Genomic DNA, 14,097 nt, shown 5'->3' with positions numbered 1-14,097 from the left:
AATTTTGAATCTATAATGTTCTTAACTTTTTTATTTTTAAAGTAATCAAAAAGACTATTTTTAAAGAATGCCATAATTAATTACAATAATTTATAATAGTTAATTTAATAAAATATTATTTTAAATATAATCTTATAATGATGTCTTCTGAAGTTTAAAGTAATACAGTTTATTTAAAATTGATAATAGAATATTTCTAAGAAAAGAAATCAAAATGAGTTTCTGATCAGATAAATACCACTCCATTATTAAAGGGGATTTAAAAGAAGCATAAATAAATTTGAATAAAAATATCAATTTCCTGGATTTTTGTCATTCTGTACAAACCCAAGTTTATAAAGTTAAAATCATGTTTCAGTTTCTGAGCATAAGCAAGTAATTCCTCAAACTTCAACTCCTGGTGATCACTTGGTACTCTGGATCTGTTGTCTCATCTCTTCTAATCTTCACCAGCATCACCACCAGAAAACAGGTGACTATTTATTCTCTCAAAGATGTGTCAACTTAGCGTTTTCTCTGGATCAACAATGTTCTTTCTCAAGTATCACACTATACAGAACACAAGACCTGATGAATCCCCAGCTGGCCATGGGGTCCACCTTAACCATCCAAATGCCACTGCTGTGAGATGCCATCACAGCATACCATAGCAATTTAATCTTTGTGACTCAGAGAATCAGTCACTCTTAAGCATGTCCAACTGATACTTGGTATAGCTGATTTTTCTTCCCTAATTGCCACTGCTTTGATTATCTTGACCCATGGGACTTCATAACTTGTGGTGGATCTAATGAGCATATTTCTGACATATCCAAGCAAAGGAGATTATTTAAAACTAGTGCATGTTCTTCATTATAAACATATATCTAGCTGGGGTCACCAGAGACACACCATTTCAGCATCATAAGGCATCCTTTCTGACGTGGGTAGCTCTGGGCTACCAGATACTTGCTGACCTGGAAGTGCTAGAGCCTTCTATGCTGAAGGACTTTGGGGTATTTTGGCTATCAATAGATGAAAATTGGTTTCTGGGGGTTGGTACTGGGTCCAGATATCTGCATTTCTTGGTAAATGTTATGTAAATATCACTTGAATGATAAATGACCTAACCTCTTCCTCAATCCAGCATGCTCACTCACATTCTCAGAGCTATTTGTCCTCAGATTAGTCAAAAGGAGAAATTCTACTCCTTATATTTATCCAGCCAGACATGTGTCAGTCCCAAGTTGTATCACAGTGCCCTGGCTGTAAGGAGAACCATACGGTCACTGTTTCCCAAAGAAACTTGTCCAATTCTGAAATGATACTTCTAATTTGTCTTCTCCCAGATATCCATGCTACTACCATGCTGTCCAAGTTCACTGAAATAGTATCTGTTCATGGCAAAATATCCTCCAGCCAATGTAAGTGATCTGTAGTACAGGTTGCTCAATCATTCTTCCTCAAATTAATCCCTCACTTTTTGTATTCCTTTAATTACTCCAGGGATAGATTTTGGACACATTAACCAAGTTCTCCTTTCAAATTACCAGAGTCATTGTCATTAGCTACAAGGATGATTTCATGAAGAAACAGAGCTGGCCTAGAGTCAAAGGTGCTGCACACAGTATAGAGTAAGGCTGGCAAGGTTTCATTGTAGAAAAAAGTAACACCAGTGACAGGCAGATCTGCTGGGTAAGACTCATCTTTCATGCTGCCTCCCTTGTGTCCAGCAGTCTCTGTTGTAGTGCAGTTACTGACAAGCCTGTTGAAGGTTTGTTTTTGCTAATCCAAGCTCCTCAATTCCTGATCATGTTCACTGAAAATCATGTCCAATTCAGAGGAGAACTTCATGTTGTCTTTTTCTGGGTGTTCATTAGCAATCACATTATTAATTCATCTTCACTAATAAAATACACAAATCAAAACAAAATATGATGCTATGTTTTCTCCCACGAGCATGGAAAAGAAATGGAAATTGATCCTGGTCTATGGATGAGAAAGACCAAAACCAAAATAAAAGATTTAATAAAATAAAATAAAACCAAAATAAAAGATTTAATGATCCAGAAGGGAAAAAAAGGAAATGGTGATATTAGAATGCCTCATTCCAATTTTTCTTGAGTCCACACTTTATTTCTGCTTTTCAAGTCTTTGAAGTACTTTTAAATCAGTAAAATAATTCCCCCATTTTAGTTAAGTTGATATGACTTGGATTTCTGTCACTTGCAAATAAGAATCGCAGTAATAATAACATGTTTATTGCAGTATGGACAAAGAACAAAGGATAACCCAAAATATAAAAAAGATTTAAGCCCACAATGTCATTTAAAATAAATCAAAATATCACCATGGGCTTGAGCAAGTTGTTTGCAATGCATGGGCATCTAAGTTAGAGACAATAATTAGGGGGAAAATGGAGAGTTAATGTAGGACAGTAATATTTATTTTTATTAAACAGTGAGTTTCTCCAAAGCTTGGTGTGAGTACTGGCCTCATTTTAAAGTGTTATAAATGATCCGGTGAGTGAGTTCACAGTGACTGAAATGCCAGACAGTGAAATGCCAGCTGCAGAAATATTTCAAAAGCCTGTATCCATGGGCAAAAAAAAATGACATATGAAATCCAAAAGGAGAAATTTAAGGAAATGCCTTTAAAAGAAAGTCGTTCAGTCTATACATAAAGAGTGTAAATAACCTATGAATCATTTTTTTTTTTTTTTGCAGACAAGCCAGCAGGCTTCATAGAGTGAGATTTTAAAACCACCTCACGGTCTTACATTGGCATAAATACAAGGTATACAAAAGTGGCTCTCAGTATTAAAAAGTCCAGGGGAAGATTTTTACGACTGAAAGTGTACCCCAGAATTATGTTGCTAATAAATTGCTCCTTGAACTTTAACTATATTATTAATATAGTATACAAATGTTTGACTGTATAAGTGAATCTCACACAGAGTTTCTTCTTTTTGTTGTTTGGTTCTTGTGAGTTAACATTAGTTTATAACATTGGAAGTGATTTAGAAATACAGTATCTCAACCTAAGGTGTATGTTACCACTCCACACTCACCACCAAGGAACTGCAATGCTTACACCTTAGTCCATTTTGCCCTCTGACTACTTTGCTCTCCCCCTTTTTCTCTCCCTTTCCTGTTGTCTCAATTCTTCAGTTAGAGTTCTAGGTTTTGTTACTAGTTTGATTCTATTTGATATTTTTCAATATTCCACTTATATAAGTGAACCATCCAACATCTGTCCTCTGCCTTCTGACTTATTCCACTTAGCATAATCCCCTCCAGTTCTATCCATGTTGTCACAAAAGTCAACTTCTCTTTTCTTTTTTTTTTTTTTTTTTTTTTTTTAGCTGAGTGGTGTTCCACTGTATAAATAAACCACATCTTCCTAATCCACTCATCTGTCTTTGGGCACTTAGTTCATCAGAGTTCTAATGAATAACATTGAAAAAGGTTGCATGCAAGCATTTTTTTAAAATGTATTTCCTATAGCACATAGTTTTATTAATATTACTTATTTCAACATAATATATTGATAAAAAATTCTAAACCAGACTTTTTTTGTCTCAGAAATCATGCAAAATGATACACACAGATGTTGCATTTGTATAAAGTAGAAGCATGGTTATGTTATCAAGTATTTCTTTTGATTGAGGAAGAAATAGCTCTTTTGGGTTATTTTAAAGATATTGTTTTAGTAAAGTAATGTCTGTACACAGGTTAAAAAAAGAAGAAAAATGCTACAAAACTACTAACATAATATCAGTTTTCTGCTGCCCTATGATGTCCTTTATAGGGCAATACATTTCAACGCCCTTAGCCATTTATTATGGCATTTATGTGGAATTTACATGTTTATACTGCTATTTATTTACCTATCTTTTGCCATATTTGTCTTGGAAAATGATAAATCAAGACTTCATATACCACTGTGACCTCTCTTATCCTCAAAAACAACTACAATAAAATTTCTGATTAAAATAATATTCTATTTAAGTGATTTACCATTTTGAATTTATTATGAATATATATTTTCATTGATAAGCCAAGTAATATACACTTACTACAATTCTTTTATTTAAGTTGTGTTTCTGGGCCTCCCTGGGGGCACAAGGGGTTAAGCACCACACTATAAAACAATCTGCAGCCTCTGCAGCATGAGTTCGATCTTTGGCCGGCCAGAGAGAAACCCACGTGGTGCAGCAGACCTCTCCTACCTCTCCTGCTAATCCCCTCAGCACTATATTTCGGTCAATCTGCCTATTTGGTTCCCCATTCTGTTTCTGGTGGATCCTCTCACCCCCCACATCTCTGGCCTGTACCCCAGCTCTTGTATGCATAAATAAATCAATCTTTAAAAAAAATGTGTTTCCTTTTGTTGTTTGCAATAATGAATAATACCTAGATTTTTCATTTACTTTTATTTTTACTGGGTTGTTTTCACAAATTCCAACTCTGTTAACCTAATCTCACTTATGTTCAACACATCATATAATATTTCCTATCCCTTCATTCCTATATATTTTTTTTTTTTTTATTATAGAGGCATGCTTTATTTATTTGTTTGCTGGTTTCTTTGTTTGTTTTGTTTATACATGCACTGGGTACAGTCAGAAGCGCGGGAGGGCGAGAGAATTCACCAGAGCCAGAGCGGGGAGCAGAGCAGGCAGAAGGACCGAAGTACACTGCTGAGGGGAGCAGCGGGCGGCAGAGAGGTCTGCGCGCCATGTGGGACCCTCCTCCGGTGGCCGGGAGCAGCCGGGATCGAACCAGCGCCGCAGAGGCCGCGCGCAGCTTCGCAACCCAGCGCTCAACCGCTGCGCCACCGGGGAGGCCCCATTCCTATATTTTTATTATTGCCTAAGCTAGGACATTTTTAGGTATGTTGTAGGTAAAAACAACTTAGAAAAATGGGATCCACAACATTTATGTTTTGATGCAGAATGTAGAAATGAAAGTGCATGTCCTTCTCTTTGACTTGGGGTAGGGTTGATGGTGTACAGGGAAGTTGTTTTGGACAGGAGGAAGAAAGAAAGGGTGTTAAAATACACAAAGAATGATGGAAGATGTTTGTAGGACTGAAGAGCTTGGCAAATGGTACCAAGTCCCTATTTGTCCTTTGGATATTTCACATGTATTTCAAAGTAATTTACAAATAAAATATCATTCTTTTCTCCTTAAACAGATTCTACAGTATAACAAGATGATTTGAAGGAGCTGTCCCTTGAAAATTGTAGTCTTAGGTATGTAAATGTACTATGACTATTTTAACTTACCTGCATTTTTATATTAACATTAGAAGGATCATTCTAAATATTTATGAGGTGACATCATTTATTCCAAAGAAAAATCACATCATTAAAAAGATACATATTTTTTAATGCATTACATTAACTTCAATAATTTTAAATGACAACTGAGTTTGCACATAAAAAATATTCTGTGTAATATACTAAATAGGGCCTACTATAATAAAGATTTGTATTTGAAACTTCTTTTAGATAATATGTACAATAATTTTTATTATATTTAAAATTATCCAAACATAAAAAGAAAGCATAACATAAAAATTTTAAAATTATGTGAAATAATTTGGGATATGTAGAATATTAATATTGGAATATTACCATATTTTATTGTTATTTAGTTATTACTTAGAAATCTGTTAAGTACTATAATTAATATTTAGTTTTAAACATTTTCAGGTCACTTCTATTTGTAAGCTCCTTAAAAGAACTCAGCCCTCCTTGTTGATTAATGGTCTTCAAAATGTCATGTTAAATGACATTATTGTTTTATTTTTAACTTAGTACACAATTCAAAATAACATCACCAAAATTTTGGAAATGCACTGGATTTATTTTGAAGCTAGAAAAATCAGAAAACAGTGGCAAGGAGTGTTTTGAATAAGTGCATGAACCCTTTTGCTTCCTAGAATCCCACACTTGATTTGCTGAACTTTGAGCGACAGTGAATTCCTATGCCTAATTATAATGGTCTGAACTTAGGTATTTTCCATGAAAATGCCCATAGGCCTCTTATCATGGCAGCACTGGGAAGAGCACTCTAATGTGCCATGCTCTATGGCTATAGTCAACTTTGCTCTACCCTATAGAAGTGGTAAATAATATTGGAACAAAGTGAGTCAGGATACTTAGGATTCACTGTAGCAAAGAGAATCGGAACAACAAAAGCACTCTCACTGATGAAATTGGAATTTTTTTTAATTAACACTTCTAATTAGAATTTAACATCTCACTAGCTTCGTATGGGATTTTTCGCTTCCTTAACCTCACGGAAACCTATCTGTTGGCTTTAAATAGGCAGTCACTTACCGTGCACCACTTGAGGATTTCAATTAATCCCCAATCCTCCAACTTTGGTTTGTGAAACTAGTCTTTTGCTCTTGTGCCATTGCTTCCTGTTTGAACATAATCACTAAAAGTCCTCTCAACAAGTTTTTGTTGTGGCACATTCACAGTATCTCCTTCCTGATCGTATTTCTCTCCTGTCTTTTTTTAAAAAGATTTATTTATTTATTTATACAAGCACTATGTACAGTCAGAAGCACAGGAGGGTGAGAGAATTCACCAGAGTCATAGAGGGGAGCAGAACAGGCAGACTGACAAAATACACTGCTGAGGGGAGCAGCGGGCGGCAGGAGAGGTCTGCGCGCCATGTGGGACCCTCACCCGGCGGCCGGGGATCTAACCCGCACTGCAGAGGCTGCGGGCAGATACGCAACCCAGCGCTCTACTGCTTTGCCACCGGAGAGGCCCTCTCTCCTATCTTAAAGGGAGAATTTCTTAAGTTTGTTGGTGACTATAAGGGTGGTTATTGTTAGTAGTGGTTAGGATGAGTTAGGCCCCTTGTGAGTGCCAGGAGATGTGATAGACTCTGCGATCAGCAAATTCGAACTGCATTTGGACCAGGGTCAAGCTTCTAAACTTATACAAATATCTCTCCCTTACCTTGTCTGATGTCAGAAATGCAGGTAGTACAGGCATGCCATTTAATATCACAGCATTTCTGGCTACAGTTAAAAACCTAACAGTAGTAAAAAATAAAGAGCATTAGTGATTTTTGGTTTTAAGGTATGCATGCACTTTAATGCACCCTAGATAAACCATCCTTTACCAGACACATCTTGGAAATTCCACGGAATGCCTACAAAGAGAAATCAGTTTACTCAGAAGTATTTGCCACTTGTATCAGAATTGAGAACCTGGCAGAACTCAACCTTTGCCATTATTTCAGAGAAGATTCTGAGAATGGTAAAAGATTACCAATGTAGCTATGAGAGTCTTTGCAAAATCATTCAATCTACCTGTGATTCTCAACAAAAGAAATAGTATTGGAGTCCACAAGGCTGAAAATAAAACAACAAAAACAAAAACCTTTGTAGAATATACGTCCTTTTAAAATTCAGCAATCCTGGGCCTCCCCTGGTGGTGCAGGCGGTTGAGCGCCACGCTGTGAAACTGTCAGCAGCCTCTGCAGCGCAGATTGCGTGGCAGACCTCTCCTGTCTCGTCCACTGCTCCCCTCAGCAGTGTATTTTGTCAGTCTGCCTGTTCTGTTCCCCGCTCTGTCTCTGGTGAATCCTCTCACCCTCCTGTGCATCTGGCCTGTACCCTGGTTCTTGTATAAATAAGTAAATCTTTAAAAAAAAAAAAAAATCAGCAATTCTGAACTGGCCCTGAACCCAAAATTAAGGGAAACCTCCTGTAATAACAACAACAACAAAATCTATCTTATCATTAGTCACTAATTTCTTTAGCTACTGTCTTCCCCTTAAAAGTTATTTAATCTTAGAGAGGAAGGTGGCATTTTGAGCCTTGTTTAAGCAGTATGAATGAACTTGAAAATCTTTATAGTAGGTGGTTAAACAAAGATAAAACGTGGGGTTGAATTAAAAAATGTAGTCTTTGGGGGACCAGCAACACCCCAGAGTGATGATAGAAAAAGAGTAGAAATGAGAGTTTCTTAATCCTTCTCTATTAGGCTTTTTTCTGTCCTGTCCAAGCCACTGTCTTTACACAGCTTGCAAAGGTGGCAAGAGCCTTAGCAAAGAGGAGGTTTAATAGGGATGTGACACCCTGCCACCGCCAAGCAGCTCTAAGAGCATAGGAGATTTTTAACATAATAATTATAGCATAATCATTTAAACATAATAATTATAACATCTTTTGTATAAGGTCTTTCTCCCATGGAGATTTGCCAACATTCATCATCATCAGAAGTATTTATTTAGCATCCACATGTGTATAGTTCTGCTGAGTGCTAGCTTTTTCTTTGAAAATTTTGTAACATCTTAAGTGGGTAAAGAAAAGCTTGCGGAAATTTAGGGAAGAGAAGGTGAAAGAAAAGCTTTGGCTATTTTAAAACTACACTTAGCAGCTTTCCAGAACAGAGAGCACAGGACCCTAGAACCTACAAAAATATTTTTCTTAACAAAAGAAGGGATAGAAAGAATCCTTCCCTTGCAATCCTTCCATTTTTCTAAAAAGACCATTAAACGATTATTTTTTGGAAAACACCAGTGTGCAGAGTATCCCCTACTAGCAAATATCTTTTAAGTTTACAGATGAGTATTTTAACTAAACATTACATATTTCTCCCAAACTTAAGCATTTCAAAGAAATCCCACAAAGGTAAGATCTCTCTTGGTTGATATTATTAAATGTTATCTTTACTAATTTCCTAAGGTTGGCAAAGCCTTGCTAATTACAGCAATGCTTTTAGATCTGAACGAGTTTTGTGTGAAATACTTAAACATTTTCCATGCATGCTTATATGAGAAACACATTCAGCCAATTCAAGGCAAGTAGGTTGTGGAATTATATAGATCTAGAATTATTCCCACAATTATTTTCACACTACAGCTTACACATATGTTGAAAATTCTATTGTAGGATATACAGTATTTTGAAAATTCCATAAGGACTGGAAAATAAAGTGTAGATATTTTGTAAAATACTTAACCAAATGGTTCACACAAATATAGAAGCAAACTGTGCACTTGGAGATTCCCTTTTAGGCCCTCTTCACTTGAATTTAACATATGTGTCCTACTTTTTTAAAATACCGAAAATATTTGCAAGTATGTTTATTGAAATGTTTCTAAATTCTTTGCAGTAGTCATACCATTTGCATCCATACATAATTCCCACTCTTTTCTGTGGGCCTGGTAAGTGTGGGGTAGAAAAGTTGGATAATTATATCTTATGAGTTTGTAACATTTTAAATTTCCAAAGGAAAATTAGACCCATAAATTTTTTTTCAGATGTGCAGCTGAGAAATACTTTTTAAAATCACTAATTTCACTGCAGATTAGCACATTCAGTTCTGCCAAAAATCTGCCTCTTCCCATCCTTCCTCAACTGTGCCAGTCATTCTCTCCTCTTCCCTCACTCCTTCTTTGATCTCCTCTAGATTAGAAAAATAAATCTCTTCATACCCCTGAAGAGAAGGGAGAAGATAAGGAAAGTTTATAATTTCTACTCTTTCAAAAATCACTTTTCTTAAGTTACAGAGAAAACATAGAATTAGTAGAAGAATCATTAAGTCAAGAGCAAAGATTACAATATCACTATTCAAATATTTATTCAGTAGGTTTATTCTCCACTTCAATAAATTTGTTTTCTAAAACTTCAGCTTTTAAAACATATATAGTCACAGTTAATTTATTCTTTTAAAAGTAAAGCAATTCTTTAATGTTAAACCACCTGATGTCCAAAATATGATACAACCTGTAAAAAATTAAACCGTGACTCACCAGGCATATATTTCATAAAATAGGATAACAAAATGAGCAAAATTATCTGTAATATAAAGAAGTTATAGTTGTTAGTTTTTGTAAATGATTTTATTTTGCATTGACTTTGTCTAGATTTAAAATATGTAAGAGATAAATATACCCCGTAGGGTATCAGAGTGTACTGCAAATAGTATTCTCATAGAAAATGACAAACTATCCAGGAGATCATGGGTCATATAAAAAGATATTATTACCCATTCGATGTCAAGTGAAATTATTTTATGAAATATAGGTACATATATACATAGATAGGTTGTGTGTGTGTGTGTGTGTGTGTGTGTGTTAGCAGAACTTAGGGGCAGAATGAGTAACTGGATGGCAGAATGGGGAACAAACCGTCCACAGTGAAAATATTGTCAAGGATAAACCCCATATGGACCATTGAGAGGTAATTGCATTTGATGCACATTTTCTGCTAGGCTTTAAATAATTCCCAAATGACTTAAACTAATATTAAAATTTCCTCTCAATTGTAGATTTCTCTAAAATAATATCCTTTTTATTCTTGATGATAATATATTAGAGTTTAACCATTTAAAATAATAACATGATGGCAAAGTTTATCACTAAATTTTATTTTTAATTATAGTCTTAGCAAAATTAATCTTTAACATCCCCAGAGGGAGTATGGCCTAAAGCATTGATTATTTGACTTAAAAAGCATTAAAGTATGTCCCTTGAGAATCAAAGTGCCTGTGAACACCTACCTCATAATTCCCCCTTTTCCTGGAAATAAATTACAAACTCGTACATGTAATAAAATAATATTAAGCACTTTGCTGTTAACTTCAATAGTTAGGCTGTACACAAGAGTTAGAAACAGATGCAATTTAAGAATTAAAATTCTGTCTTTTCCTCTATTTCAAGACCTCTGGATTCAAAACCACTGACTTATATAGGAGATTAAGGGGACAACCCATGGGTTATATTCAACCCAAAAGTCTGTTGTGGTTTTGTGGGGGAAGGGAGTGACTCAGTGTAAGTAGTATTTATGTCTCTATTATTTAAAAAAAGAAATAAAGTTGCCAACATTTAAAAATTAGAAGCTTTCAGCCAAAATTGTTTTACAAGTGTCATTTGAAAGTAGAAGGATTTCTCAACATCTGCTCTTCATTCACACATGTTGGGGGTATCGGGGCCACCTTTGAGGAAAGCCTGGTCATTCAAGGTCAATGCTGTCCATTAGCTTTTGCACTCACCACTTGTTTCACATTGCTTCCTACTGTCACACTGCTCTAGCTCTGATTTAGAAAGAAATATTGTGAATTACTTCAAAAAGATTTAGCTTTTCTCATACTAACTTAGCAAGTATAACAGATCGGAATTATTTGTTCACAATATTTGTCTAGAATATTGCTGAAGTAGTGTCTACCAAATTCTGTTTCAGGTCACGTTGATTCCCCAGGAATTAGACATTCCAAAAACTACAAATAATTGTATCATTTCTAAATATGCAAAGGTGCAATTTTGGTCTTAACTTGAATTTTAACTGAACATGAAGTGTCTGAGATGCAAACTTTGGAATTCTCTTCTTGACAATCTTTACTTGATTTAGCACTTTCTTCCACTGAAAGAGAGCTAAGGAGGAATTTTGAAAACATGTTTAGAGGAGAGATGGGGAAGACAAAAAAAGATCCAACATCTATACAAAATAGGGGTCTCCTGACCCCCCTCATGGAACTGGATCTGAGTTAGGGGGAAATGCAGACTTGAAGAAACTGTTGCCCTAAGGCAGAGTCACACATGGCTACAGCAGCATCTATCCCTTGGTGTAGGAAGAAAACAACAAAAATCAAGGGAGAAGATGCTTCTTTCCATTCAGCTCAAGCCTCAGCCTCATGTTAGCACCGAGATAGGGACAGCAATGAGATGTTGTACCGCGGGAGCCGGGGTGAAGGTTCTTGCCCACAGAGCAGAGTGGGTGCCCAGGGTGTCCTGGCAGCTGTGACAGTGGAAACTGGCTTTCTGACAGCAGATGTCCACAAGGGCACTGGATGTGAAAGCACAAAATAACAGTCCAGTACCACATGTGAGACCCCCTGGGGACTCCTAATCTCAGGAAAACGTGCATAAGGCCGCTGAGACCCTCACTGAGCAGGGCTTTCTGAAATGTGTGTTTCTGTTTTTTGACATCTATTATTTTGCTCAAGCCTGAAAGGTCTCAGAAATTTTAGGTTTTCTGTCCTCTCTGTAATAAGCCTTTTAATATTCCTAACTGCATAAAGGTCCTGTAAAATTTCTACCTTATGTAACAGATTAATATTTGATCAGCTAAGACATTCCCATAAAAATGGAAAAAAAAAAAAAAACATTCATTAGAAAATGTTACTGCCTATCTTGGGATCTTATATTGCTTAGAATGCTTATATATGCTTACGGTGCTTCTCTTGGGATCTGACACATCGTACCTTTCTTGTTAATATGAGAGGGAAAGATGGCAAGGAGTACGCCAGCTGCGCCATGAGGGACCTGACACCCGGCCGGCTGGGCTTTAAATTATAATGTCCCATGCTGACTGTCAGAGCACCCCTGCGTGGGCCTAGGACTAGTAGGAACTCAAGAGCTTGAGTGTCTGAATCCTGCTGCTGATATTTAGCCTTATGCATTAAAGAAGCAGTTGACAGAAAGGTCATAAATTCAGCCCGGAGAGGAATATAAGCCTTGCAGAGCACAAAGTGCGGAGGCTGATGGAATCCCTCGTGCTTCCCAACAGCTCTGCTCCGCGCACACCAGCTGGAGGTGATGGATTGGCCTTTTAGGTGGCCTCATGTTGGGATACTTTGCTGTGAACCAACCATCTTCTGTTTCCGTGAGGCTAATCATGGCGGATTTGCAGCCTGCTCACACCCTGCCTCACTGACACCTTTAACCATTGCCTGCTTTCTCTCTGAGAGGCACGTACAGTCGGGACCAAGCCTGAAAGCGCTTCTCAGATGTCTACCGGGCTCTGCTCCGACCCATGTCTCTTTCTGCTGAAGCCTGGAACTGGTAGAAACTTCCAGAGGCAGTGCGTGAAGTAGTGAACACCTTCAGACTTCTTCAGGATTGATTACACTGCACCCTTTATGTACTCTCACAGCATTTAATGCCTTGGGTAGTGTGTGTGTGTGTGAGTGTGTGTGTGTGTGTATGTATATATACACATACATATATATATATATATATTTTTTTTTTCTAATTCTTCTGTTATAAAAATACAAAAAGAAAGCAAACCTAAATTTGAAAAGTGATTGGGAATGGAGGTGAACTTTAAGATATCAACTGCCAAGTAGTATTTCTTCTTTGTTGCTAAAATCAGGATAAATATTTACAGAGAATTGACGACCCAGGTAACGCTCTTACTTGCATGTGCACAAAAGGTTTTGCTCTTGAAAAGGCTTGTGGAAAAGAAATTTCTAGCACTTCCGTGGTCTTTTCTATGCAGGGTAAGTTTCTTTCCTAGATTTTCTACATTAAAAAAAAACACTTTTTTTTCAGATTTCTAATTAAATATTCCTTGAAATGATCCTGAACAAGCATATCATCTTGGTTGACTCCTTTCCTCTCCCTCCCTACTTTCCTCCCTCCCTCTCCCCTTGCCTTTCTTTCTTTTTTGTTTATTAATAGACCCCATCAAGCACACCTCCTATTTGTACACAAAACAGAGGATTTCCTTAAATCTTTTCATTTTTTTAAAACTCATTTTTTTCAACTCTGGGTTTGTCACAAATTTTCCAAGAGACTCTTTTCTGCTTCTCCACATCCATCTTCTTCATCCATTCCCATTTCACTCTAGCTTTCTGTTTAAATCTAGAGGTGGAGTCTTTTCTGCACCCCATAGATCAGACTTGTCACTTACATTGGCCAATAACCATGAGCTACTGAGCCAGTCCTCAGTGAGGAGCCTCAGAAGGTCCCAATGTACTAATGCTTTCTGGCTCCAGGAAACCTGTTCTGCTGTTGTGTGGCTAAGCATTGACTACTGGGAGACCACAGGGGAGCCGGAGTAGCCATCCCACCTGAGGGCATCCTAGAACAACCAGACCCCTGCCAAACTGATAGATATGTGACAGAAGCACTAATGAACTTAGCTAAGATCAGAAGAACTTCCCTAACAGTCTAATATGAATCCAGCTACAATTCTCTACCTGTCTGCTATTTAAAATAGTGCATTTTAGGGTGGCCTGTTGCACAGAAAAAGTAACTACTGTGATGATTGATTTTCAGGTCAATGAGGCTCAGTCACAGAGTCCAAATAATCACCCAGATACTATTTCTTTCCATGGAGAAAATTTTTCTGAAAATA

The 14,097-nt window shown here is 36.8% G+C and overlaps 1 pseudogene; it reads right to left on the bottom strand.

Moving 5' to 3' along the window:
* Positions 1-654: 654 nt before the first annotated feature.
* LOC119258629 (polypeptide N-acetylgalactosaminyltransferase 11-like) lies at positions 655-12,215 on the bottom strand (annotated as a pseudogene).
* Positions 12,216-14,097: the final 1,882 nt, after the last annotated feature.

The sequence above is a fragment of the Talpa occidentalis genome, unplaced genomic scaffold, assembly GCF_014898055.3.
Source record: "Talpa occidentalis isolate TD23 unplaced genomic scaffold, MPIMG_talOcc4v2.1 talOcc4.5, whole genome shotgun sequence".
Lineage (NCBI taxonomy): Eukaryota > Metazoa > Chordata > Mammalia > Eulipotyphla > Talpidae > Talpa > Talpa occidentalis.
This window is presented reverse-complemented; position numbering and strand designations above follow the sequence as displayed.